Genomic DNA, 12228 nt, shown 5'->3' with positions numbered 1-12228 from the left:
GAAGAAAATATTTTGGCCAGGCTTCTCTTCAACAACTTGTGACAGAGATGGGGTTCCCAGAGGCTGAGCAGCTTACCCTTAAATTAGACAACATTCTCATCCACATCATCCCAATTATCATGGTAACAATGATAGATGATGATGATGATGGAAAAAGAAACCTAACATTGTAGTGTCACCACCTGGCCCTAGCTGCTTTGAGGCTTCTGGTCAGAGAACAGCAATTCTCATCTTTTGAGGAGATGAAAATGAAAACATCAATCTTACAATTTAAAACCCAATTTTATTTTTTTTAAAAAGGAACAGGAAAAATTTCTCTTTGCATAGCTAAATGCCCAAACAATCACAATTGTATGGAGTACAGCATTTAGCACTGATAAAAATGCAGTGTCTGAATAGAATAGTTTCCCATAGAATAATGGGCGGGGACCAATTGAATGGGATCTGAGGTTCAAATAACTTACTGTATATGTGATAAAACATACAAGAATGGAATTTGCACAAAAGCAATAAACTTCAGATACAAAGATCAGAGGCAAATTTCTTGCACAATTAACAGATACTTTCCAAATATCAGTATGCGTAAAGAAGGCTAGCAAACCTAAAATCCAAGTAATTTGAACTCAGATCTTGACCTTGACCTTTTACTTTATCTGTAAGAGGAGGAATTCTACCATCACTCCAGCCCTCTTCTCCATCTAGCTGTTACTTACTAATGCTTGACTCACACAAATTTCAACCTTCATTTGAAGCTTTAAGAGCACTTCCTCTTAGCTACGTTTGACTCCCTAGAAGATACCTGGCTTGTAATTGGCACCTTTTCTCACTTCGAGCTCAGAGACACTTAGCTCTACTCTTCCCATGGGCCTACAACTTTGAGATTCTCTAATTCCTTCCCATCTAAAGCAGGCTTTATCTTGTATTCTGAAGATATCCTTGGCTATGAGCCACACCCTTTTAAACTTCTAGTTCCAAAGATGTTCATCTTCACTTCTGTCATGCTTCCTCCTGCTGAAGCATTGCTTAACTCTCTGATCTTGGAAGATAATGTGGCTCTTTCCAATTTCCCTATTGCTTACATCTTTCCAGCAATTTCCTTCTCTCTCTTTTCCAGGTGTTCTCTACTTCTGCTCCCAATTATATATGGTTTTAAAAGCCATTGATAGAGATCTGATGTAAAAATGGATTATATAGTTACACATAATCAAAATTCAGCTACAATTTAAGTATCAAGTAAACATATTATTGTAAACTTCACTTTCCCTTTGATTTCCAAGATACAGGTCACTACAATCCCAAGCATTAATTTATTTTGAAATTTAACTCAGTTGCTGAATGTGTTTTCCAGTCAAGGCAGATCATAAACAGAAAAGCAAATCAAATCATTGCTTTCTCATTTTGTAATCAAGGGTTTGGCCCTGCAAATTCTTTATCACTTTAATCTCATTCTGTGCAATACATGAGCACTTGAACAATCATAATTATTTCAAATGTACGTATCATAACGTTTCATCATTCTTATGCTTCATTTTGCTCATGCTTTACTTCCCTACAAAATATTATTATCATGCCCCATGTACTTTTATTTTTAATGTCAACTATAACAACTTTTTTCAGTCACTGTCCAGTCAAGATAAAAACTATAGTCACACCACTGACTGATTCTGTGCCATCAAGTCATTTTCAAGTCCTAGTGACCACACAGATAGATTTTCTCCAAGACAATCTAACCTGTTCTTTCAAGTCTCCCAACAGTGCACTCACTGCCACTGTAACTGAATCCATCCCCCTTGCTGCTGGTCATCCTTTTTTCTATTTCCTTCCACCTTTCCCAGCATTAAAACCTTTTTCACAGAGCTGGGTCTTCACATAATGAGACCAAAGTAGGATAATTTGACCCTGGTTACTTGTGCTTCAAGTGAGAACTCTGGATTGATTTGTTTGATGATCCATTGGTTTGTTTTCTTGGCTGTCCACGGTATCCTCAGGACTCTTCTCTAACACCAAGTTCGAAGCATCAATACTCTTCCTGTCTTGCTTCTTTAAAGTCCAACTTTTGCTTCCATAGAGAAAACCTAAGCTTGTCATTTGTGAAAAGAGTGATTTTAGTTTTAAAAAAACAGTGACACATAACTATAAATTATTATAAAACTAAAATCTATGAAAAGTTGCAAGACTCATTAAAAATAATATTAAAATGATATCAATATGGTGTAATAACAATAATAAACCACAGTAAGATAATATTTTATGCTATATGAAAAAACTAAAAAAAGTAAGCTGTAACAGTAAAAGTTGTAGTACTAATGTACTCAATTTAAGGGCAAGAGTGGAAATATAAGCTATTTAGGCCAATTAGTTTGACTAGCAATTAGTTCTCAGTGAATTTTGCACACTACTGCATAAAGCAATATTATGTGTTATGAAATAAGTACAGTCAGAGTAACACAGAGATCTAAAATTGTGCAGTCTGACAACCCAATAAACAATGGAAAAATAAGAATACTAACAAGTCTGTATAAAAGGAAGAAGTGTGTGTTCAGTAGGGTCAACCTGTTCATTATTGCAAGGTTACAGTCATTCTAAAAGAGGGATCTTTCTATATTATCCATCTAACACAGCCTAAGAGAGGGTAATATAGTGAGACAAAGTAAAGACTTTTCTATGGTTAGGGACATCCAGCTGTGTGAGAAGAGTAGCAGATATTACAAACTACGTTAGGCTATTAGCAGTAGAGAGATTTGGAACCTGCTTAAATTGCCTTGGTGCTGTGCATCAAATTCCCCAGTCTGAGAAGCTTTCCGATTGCTCATAACCCAGGGAAGGAGAGCCATGATAACATATGTTTCACCATGAAATATTGCTTCCATGAAGATCAATATCCATCCACCAATGTTAAAGGAGTTAGGGCAACTGGGAAAAAGGTTAATCTTCAAGAGAAATGACATACAGCTATTTTTACTCCAACCCCTACTTTTATAAGATCTGTCTCCAAATGTAGGCTGACATTTGCAACACAATGGAGTACTTGGACTATAGTTCTTGGGAACTTGGACTGGACAGACTCCAAAGAGCATAGTTAGAAGAAGGATTCAATTGAACTCCATAAAAAGTATATTCATTTCAAATACTAGGTAATATACAGAGATGCACAAAAATGAGTTGAGTCATTAATAATTTCTTGAATAAGATGTAGCCAAGTATCATGCATGATAACTCTTTCTTGTTTTTAGATTTTTTTTTTTTTGGTAATGTCTCTTCTGATAAAGAAGATTCTGTATGTTGGTTTATAGGTGGTATAGCTGGAAATAAGTATTGTTCTTTTCTTTTCCTTTTTCTTTGATGTCAAATCATGACTTGGAGCATCTACCTGAACAGTAATTCATGGGTTAAGTACTTTGATACTTCTTGTTCTAAATTGCTATAACTCTAAAACTGAGCTAAAAGACTCTGCTGGTAAGAGAGAACAATGAACATACTGAAAGTGTTCTGAAGTTAAGTTACTTTCATTGTTTTATGTGGGTGGGGTGGCGGTTAATATCACAGGCTTTTTTTCAGTGGAAGAATTTGTAGCTAATATAATGCCTCAAAAATAAGGCTGTTGAGCAAATAGCTTTAGATTGAAGAAAACTAGAAAATAATTGCTATTAAATTGAGGAATAACCTCAAAACCATAAACAAAATGAAACAAATTTTTAGAGACAGTAGCACAATATGACATTCATTTTGGTTCTAGTCCAAATGGCAAATTGCAAATCTTTAAGAGAACCATTTAAAAAGGCAGTTTTGGATTATTAGCCACATGGACTGAGCAAAGCTCTACATTATTTGGCTTCTTACCTTTTGAGAGATATACAGAATTAATTAACCTAATTTTTAAAATGTTTTGTTGTTTTCATTTGTTGTGCATTCATGCACATGTTGAGAAATATGCTCAAATATAAAATATAAATGAAAACAAATTATAATGAAAACAGATTCTACAGTACATACATACCCTACATACATCAAGGATGATTATTTGTAATGTCTTTCATTAACCACTAGATGGTATAGTAGCTTTTATAACATTTTTGCTGTATTCTCTGTGATTTGACAGTGTATTTCTTAATATTAAAAATCTCTGATGTGATATTATTATTATTATTATTAGTAGTAGTAGTAGTATGTTAGTTTATGCCTTTCTTTCCAGAGGAAGTACAGATTAGTTAGGAACCAGAAACAGCTTAGATTATTTTAATTGCCACCGAACTAAAAGATAATTAACAATGAAACACAGATGGACTAATAAAAGTTTAAAAAAAATATGAAAGGTAAAAAAAGCTAAAATAAAATGCATGAAAAAGAAGTAACACTTCTATTAAGCAATACATCACTTTATATGGCAAAAATGTTTGGGTCTTGTGGTGAAAGCACAACAAAGATAGTGTCCAGATCCTGTGAGCAATAAGATCTCCAAGTTCCTATGAAATGTGGCTCCTACTGGAAAAAGTAAAAGGACCCAGATCTAGTCAGGTTTAGATGGGAGAACTGGATTTTCCAAATAGCTTTGTTACAAATCACATAGAACTTTTATAGACAACATTTTAAATTATCAGAAAATCTGAGAGGTAGCTGAACCAGTCAGTCATCCTTTTCAGGTATGTAGCTAATGAGAACATTGAGTAGTAAGAAGTTGAGATGTGCAAATGGGGCAGCTTCAACTTGATGACCAGTCATGGATTATCTGTCTGGATGGTGACTTGTCAGTGACAGTCATCTGTATCTATTTGCAGTTTCATGGAGGCAACCTCCTTTAATATAAATAGTGGAGGAAGCAACATAGTCTACTGGGCTCTGTCTATAATGAGTCTATTGCATGCCAGTGCAATTATTCTCTTTCCTTAGCATTCCAATATTCTCACACAATAATTGAGGACTTGGTATGTGTAGAAAAATTGCTTTTACTGTAGATACAAGTACTAATAATAATGAAAATTGGTATCTAGAGGATCTAAATATCTAATCATATCTTTATGTGTGCCCCCAAGTTTTCCTTCTCCTGCCCTTTCATTGCAATGGACTGCTTGAAGCCTAGTTCTGAGGCTGGACTGTTGATGGAACCTGCACTCTGTTTACATAAGAATCTGTCTCTTTCAGGCACCTTATCTTTTGCCATGCCAGCCCCTGCCTTCACGCTGATACCTCTGCAGCCATATGGGACCCTGTTCTAGTTCTTGCAAGGCTATTTCTGCCTTCCTCGAACAAAATGAATTCCCAAAACATGAAATGGGAGATGCTTGTGTCATTATAGTGTGGCACTTTAGATAAGTTGATGAAAGTGCTGCATTCTGTAGGCACCACTAATCCCTGCTACAAGCCAATTTTACATCTGGAGGTCAAAGAAGACATTCTCAGATCCGCCTGTCAACGTGACAAGAAAATCCCCATGAATTGCCTGAAAATCAAATGGCTCTATGTTCTAGGTATGGAAGTGCACATACTCAAAAGTGCACTTAGTTCTACTGTCTGCTTTCGCAGGACAACGTTTAGATTCAGCCCTTTTGGGGGGCTAAGAAAGTTTAAAAACTCCAAATACATATCCTGTAGATTAAATGGAGAGGGAAGAAGATGACCACTGGGTGGCAGCAAAGAAGTAAACATGACAGAAGGAATACTAGCATAAAGCATAATAGAAGAAAATCAGTACTGAACTTTTAAAAAGAAGGGGATTGGACTTCTTTTTAAGTATTATATGTCTGATTGATCTCTCCTAGCTTTATACAACCTTGCAGCAGTGCTTTGCAGGAAGGCCTCTTTCCTTTTCTGGAAGCTCTGGGAATTATCATATTGCAACATTGCAGTCATAGTCATAGCACTAAGTGTAAGGCGTGACTTAAACCAAAATGAGCAACCAGTGGCCCTCAAAAATCTGTTGATTCTCAGGGGTTATTGTCCTGTCCCCTAACCATAAACTTACCCTGGTTACTGTTTTCTTTATGCCACATCCTCATGTTTCCTTCATCTCATCCCCAGCTCACAGCTGAGGAAGGTTAATGTCACCTTTACTATTCCAATGTTTAAGTGGTGTTTACCCTCTTCTCCTAACATACTTCTTGCCATAGGCATGATCTAGCATTCTTGACAGTGTGGTTGATGATGCAGTTACAGGGTGCAATCTGCCCAACTAATATTGGTCACTTTAGGCTACAGCAGACATGTCTCATCACCTTTGGCCTCTCAGCACTGCCTTCCATGGCTATTTTACTTGGGCTGCAGGAAAGCCTGACTGACACTTTGCACTATGTATCATGTCTCACCTGGGCTCTTTATGGACATGGATTTGGCATTTTCTTGAAAGAGCTCTAGAACTTTTTTTTTTTTAAAGCATGGGTTTCTCTCTCTTTTGAAAAAGCATGAGACCTGTGTTCACAAAACAAGAGAGTACTAGTCTTGTGCTACAGAAAAGTACATTTAGGCCAGGAAAGAGAACCTGATACTGCCAGCTGCTTTTTTGGTTTGATCACCAAGTCACAGGTTTTCCACTGCTTCTGCCAATTACAGGTTTCACATCCCCATAGTTTTTTATGGTGGAATGGAGGTGACACCATTTTGTTCCATGGGCTACTTCTAGATGCTTCAGCCATGGTCACTTGCCATTCCCTTGAAACACTAGTTGAGGACCAAGCTTTCTGGTTGGCAATCACTGTCTCCTGCTTCACCCTGAGCACCCTCCCCCAAGCCTGTGACAAAGCCAGGCAACCTAGCAGGTGACTAAATCAGCATTCTAAGCCCCTGCTTACTCCACCCCATCCACATACTCAGGAGAGCAATTGGTAGCTGTTTTTCCTGATGGGAAGTGATGCCCAGTGGGAGGTGAAATGAAGGGAGGAGAACTGTCTAATCACTTTCTTTAAATTGTCCCACATTAGAACAGTAGCAACACCACTTGCTTGTCTTATTACTGAAATAGAATAGGGTTTGGAAATGACGGCAGTTCAAAGTATGCTGGCATTCAGAAGAGGACTGAATGATAGCACTTGAATGCAATGTGTTAGGACTGCCATATGTGGACTGCCAAAATCCAGGCAACCACTAGATGGCAACAGTGAGTTATAGTTTTCTTATCTCCTTACTGTTATCTAGTAGTTGTCCAGATTTTTGAAGTTCAGATATAGCAACTCAAGTCATAGTAGGTCTGAAAGTTTGCCTTCAAATTTATGAATAAAGAGATGGTAACTTGAAATTTGGTTTAAAACAGTTATTCCAGAGAAAGTTTGGAATGTCTGAATTAGGCAGAGCTTCTCAGTCTTGCCCACTCAGTCACTCCCACCTATTTCTATTTTAATTTTCTTCGTCAGCATGAATCATTTTTTCCTTTCTCTTCTGCCCATTCTTGCTGCTCAGATCAGTTTTAGCTACAGAAACTTGCACTACTTTTCTTTTTCCTAACTTCTGCAACTATTTCCTGGCTGAAACTTTCTGTCATAACTTGGAGACATTTGGGGGTATTTTTTTCCAGTGTTAAAATAGTGACAGAAATAAGTTCAAGTGGTTTTGAAACACCAATTGATTGAAGTATTAAGATTTGTAAATGTATCAGTTAAGAGGCAAACACTGATAATACTTACACATGTAGACAGATTAACTAGGCTCCACCACTCTTGCCATATTTTGCAACTGATTATAAAGGTGGCTTTCTCTTCTGGATTAGATACTCTGTTCTATTTACCTGAGAAACAGAACATTGTTTCATTGCTGTAAGGCTCTAAACAGATAAAACAGCTTTCCCCAATCTGGTGCTGAAGTATATCTCCCATCATCCCCATGGCTACGCTGACTGTACATGAGGAAAGGTATCATTACACAAATTGGGAATCTAGACTGTAATTTATAACCCACACTGGATGCTAGAAATCTGGTATTTTAATTTGACATTGTGCAGCTTTTATGACTTAGTCATGGTTGTTTCCATCTCTGTTCTCAGTTATTCAAATACCCTGCTTTGTGTTTTAGAAAGTATTCATCTTTCTCCCATTCCTTCTACTGCAGGTTCTTCAGCAGAGAGACATGTTTAAAGGTTGCAGTCATGTGGCTATTTACTTGACAATAAATCGTATTGTAACTGCAGAGTCTTAAACTGGAAAAACCTGAATACATGCAATTGTTTTGCAGTAATCACATCATTAGCCAATCTAGCCCAGTGGTTGATAACTTGCCATCCTAGCACTGCATACAGATCTCCAAAATGTTGGGTGCAGTCCCTAGAACTCTTCCAAAAATAGTTGCCGGATGGATTCTTTTAATGTAAAGGAAAAAGATTGTGAACTGTAAGAGAGATAATCATATTAATTGTATTTGCTTAAAATATTTTTTGTTCATACCCCCTTAATGGGTTCTGTTATTTAAAGGTCAAGTGTGGCCATTAGCCTAAAGATCAAAAGCAGAGCTAATGTCTAATTCTGCCACAAATTTGTTAATAGTTTCTACTACTTGGAAAAGTAGCTTAAAGCAATTGGGACAATTGTAAATCTGAATCAAATCTGCATCAAGTTACACCAGTGATATAATTATATAATCTTTCTTGAGAGAACAGGAAAGCTTCACTCACTCAGCACTTCCTGGCTGCAGGGCAGGTTTCAAAACTATCAATGTTGAGAAGGGGTAGCAATCTTCTGCATCTTTCCACTTACTCAGACAGGATTGGGCAGAGATTTACTCAGGTTTGTTTTATGCCCACAGTATCTACTGTAGGCAGTACTGAGAAAGGAGGTAAGGAGAAGTCCCAAAAACAGAGGTGCCGCCGTGATTTTTTGCATCTGCCTCTGGCAGATGGTACCAGTCTGGCTCTGCAAAAGCAGGCTCATATCAGAAGTGTGAGATTGTGGATGTAAATGAACATTGATTCTTGTCTGTTTTTTCAAGTTGCTATGGTAAGTCCTGGCATTCATCCAGATGATAGAGGGTTTTCTTTGTATTTTTTAAAATTAGCCTCTTTTTAAAATTATGTTGCTGGAACTTCTGATGCTTTGCCTCTAACATACATCCTTCAGTGTAATTTGGTTGTAGGTTTCAATTACTCTCTTATTTAATTTAATGAGCTTGATACACTTGTTTTTCTCCATCTCCATCTTGTTTCTTACGTATGTCCAGAATATGGTATAAATATCTTAAACAAAGAAATTAACATTGATTATTTCCCCAACTCCTTAGAATGCTAATTAGAATTTTTCATTAAGTCAAAGCTATTGGGTTAAACACTGTACAACTTCCCAGAAGCATGGAGCTGCTGGTACAAATATAGACAGGCTGGACTCCCTGGAGCAACTTGGCTAGCTCGTCACTGTTCTGGAATCTAGCAAATGAAGCTTTAGATACATTGGTGATATCATCAACTCAAAAATGAGTCAGATCTTTAAAACCATGCAGATGCCTTTTAAAAGTTCACCTTTTAAGAAAAAAAGTTTGTGTTTCTTGTTGCTTATCTTGTACAAGTGACGTGAATATTTTGTGATAGCCAGTGGTGACTAATAAGCACTGGGCCCCAAGCTATTGTGGCATATTGCAGACTTGGGGTCAGAGACAAGTATCACCTGGAGATGCAACAAAGGCGCAGGGCTTGGCCCAGGTCTTGTGGGACTGCTACCCATCCTGCAGCTGTGCCTAGCTTCTCCTGCTGTCATCACTGTCGGGAAGGGAATCAGTGTTAAGCCTTTCTCCCCTAGCTCAGGTTAGGCTGAGTATTATTCGTCCCCAAGGAGCGTGAGAAAGACTTTCTCAGAAGCCCAGTAGAACCATGAGATGAATTTAATACACCAGCTAAAGAAACTACACATCATCATAAGATAGACAGAACAGAGAGATCATATAGGGCAGGGATTCTTATAGCTATATATAGCCACAACTAGCTGGTATGTATGAGTATGTAACACTTCTATTTTATTATTATTATTATTATTTAATTTGATGCTGGTATAACTTGAATGTTATGTTGTACATTTTTTATCTTTCACTTTTTTTAGCTTTTTTCTATAGTCCACCCAGAAAATGGATCACTAATGTGTGCTAGAAACATGCTGTCAATAGATAATTTTAATCAGTACTATTTCTAACAAGCCAGGCTCTGTCATTGATAAAAGGATTTTCCTATACCTCCTTCTGTAAATATGCTCTTCAGATCAGGGCACAAATCCCTTCCTTGCCTTTTTCTTGCTACTGTTCAACCTGTAATATTTCTACCCTGACACTCTGTGATACAGAGCTGCTTGATTAAAAAAAAGAAAACCTCAGCACCCCCAGATGAGAATCCCATCCAGAACAGAAAGTGAAAGGGCAGCAACTTTAATAAAGCAAGAGATCCCTTGCACAAATCTTCTAAGCACCACGGCTTTTAATACTTCCTAATATAATGTTTTAGAAGTGAGAATGAAAAAAAGCAATCAATGAAGATTCAGTTAGGAAGCTCAAAATCCTGTCTTCAGGCACGGAACCAGGCCGGGTTTTCCAGTTATTCAGCAGGGTGGGGAGGTCCCTGGGACTGGGTTCACCCAGCTTGGGAATTTCCACCCTGCTGAAAAAGTCCAAGTTGCAACTCTCATCCCTCCGCCTCAACTTCCTCTTGCGTGTCACAACAACCCCCCTTCACCCCTCCCACTTTTAACCATTGCGAAACCAAAAAGACGACTCAGCTCTGAATCACCGCAATACTACTTTAAAAAGAACCCCTGAAGACTAGCAATTTTTGTGGGAAACTTTTGCTTTGGGCTAGAAAGACAGCTTGCGGCTCTCAAGATGGGATGGGTGAGGGGAAGATTTCCTACTGTTTTTGCTTAGGTAATTGTAAATCATAGAATGTTATGTCTCCTTCCCTCCCTCCATCTCTTTCTTGCTTTGTCATTTAATCGGATCACTTGCTGAGGACCATTCACTTGCTGGGAAAACTGTTGGCACATTTCCTCAGATCTACTTTCACTCCTGAGTTATGGAGGTATATCTATATTTCCATTCTTATTTGTTAAGGATGCTGGACAGTGGCTGGGATATATTTTTGGGCATAGCTTTTATGGGACACCCCTCCCACCCGAATTGCTTTGTTGAAGGGGCTGCTTACAGATGCATACAGAAAATCATTGTAGCCTTTCTCTTGGCAAGGAAAAATGTCATGTTGAATTTCTACTCATTATGATCTATTACAAATACCAAAGCCAAAACAAGTGGTAATCCTAGTTTAACTTTGCAAACTGTTTGTTTATTTAAAGATGGCTAATCTGAGCTGAAGCAGGGAGGTATGAAAGCCCTGTTGCCTATCCAGTTATTAAAAATCAGCCTTTACAAGAATTGTTGGGATCAGGAAGCTGTTACCTGTGCATGGAATGTCACTGTTGAAGTACCTTAATATCTAAAAGAAATTTAAGCATAACTCAAATTAAATGAAGGGTGGTAGATAATCATGGGAGCTATAACTGTACAGTATTCATTATTTATTGAATTTATGTCCCATGGCACTCTCAAAACTCCTGGCATTTTACAGGATATGTAAAGGAAAGATTTCAATATCCACAGTATGGATTAATCCAAATAATAACACCATATAATAAATCACCACACCACATAAATAGTTAAGATACAAAGATACATAGTATGAGAAATAAGTGATTTATTTCAGTTATAGCCAGGATTTAAGAGTCTGAAAGCCTAGAGGCAAGAAGTTTTTGAGCACTTCCCTCACTTTTTTCCCACCATATCTCACGTCCATGTCCTTTTTCTCCCTCTTGTTGTTTGGCCATTGATGCCCATAAAACTGCAACTTTGGAGGAAATACAAAACAATTATATAATTCTTGACATTACTGTTCAACAAATTGAGCTCACTGAGAATGAAAGAATATTGATACATCACATTATTTAAAACGTTGAGGCATATTTTGGATGGGCTGATTGTCATGTGGGGCCTGAGGAGTTGCTCTTCTAAAAAAGTCCTAGCCAAATCACTTCTGTTTTTGGTTTATAAGAAAAAAAGAAAGAGGATTGTTATATTATAAAGACTGAAAAATGTATTATAGCGTCTAAAAAAAGGAACGGATGAGTTGGCTGATACAAAGGAGGAAAAATTAGAAGACCATCATACCCTCTTGTCAGTTGCACAGCATTGTTCCAAGTTGGTACAACTGGTTATGTTGGTACAACTGCAGGATAGCAGCCACATTTCTTAGGGTCGGGTATTATCAGTTAAGCAGGTTGCTGGAGGTAG

This window comes from Candoia aspera, chromosome 5 (genome assembly GCF_035149785.1).
Source record: "Candoia aspera isolate rCanAsp1 chromosome 5, rCanAsp1.hap2, whole genome shotgun sequence".
Lineage (NCBI taxonomy): Eukaryota > Metazoa > Chordata > Lepidosauria > Squamata > Boidae > Candoia > Candoia aspera.
Note: the sequence above shows the minus strand (reverse complement) of the source record.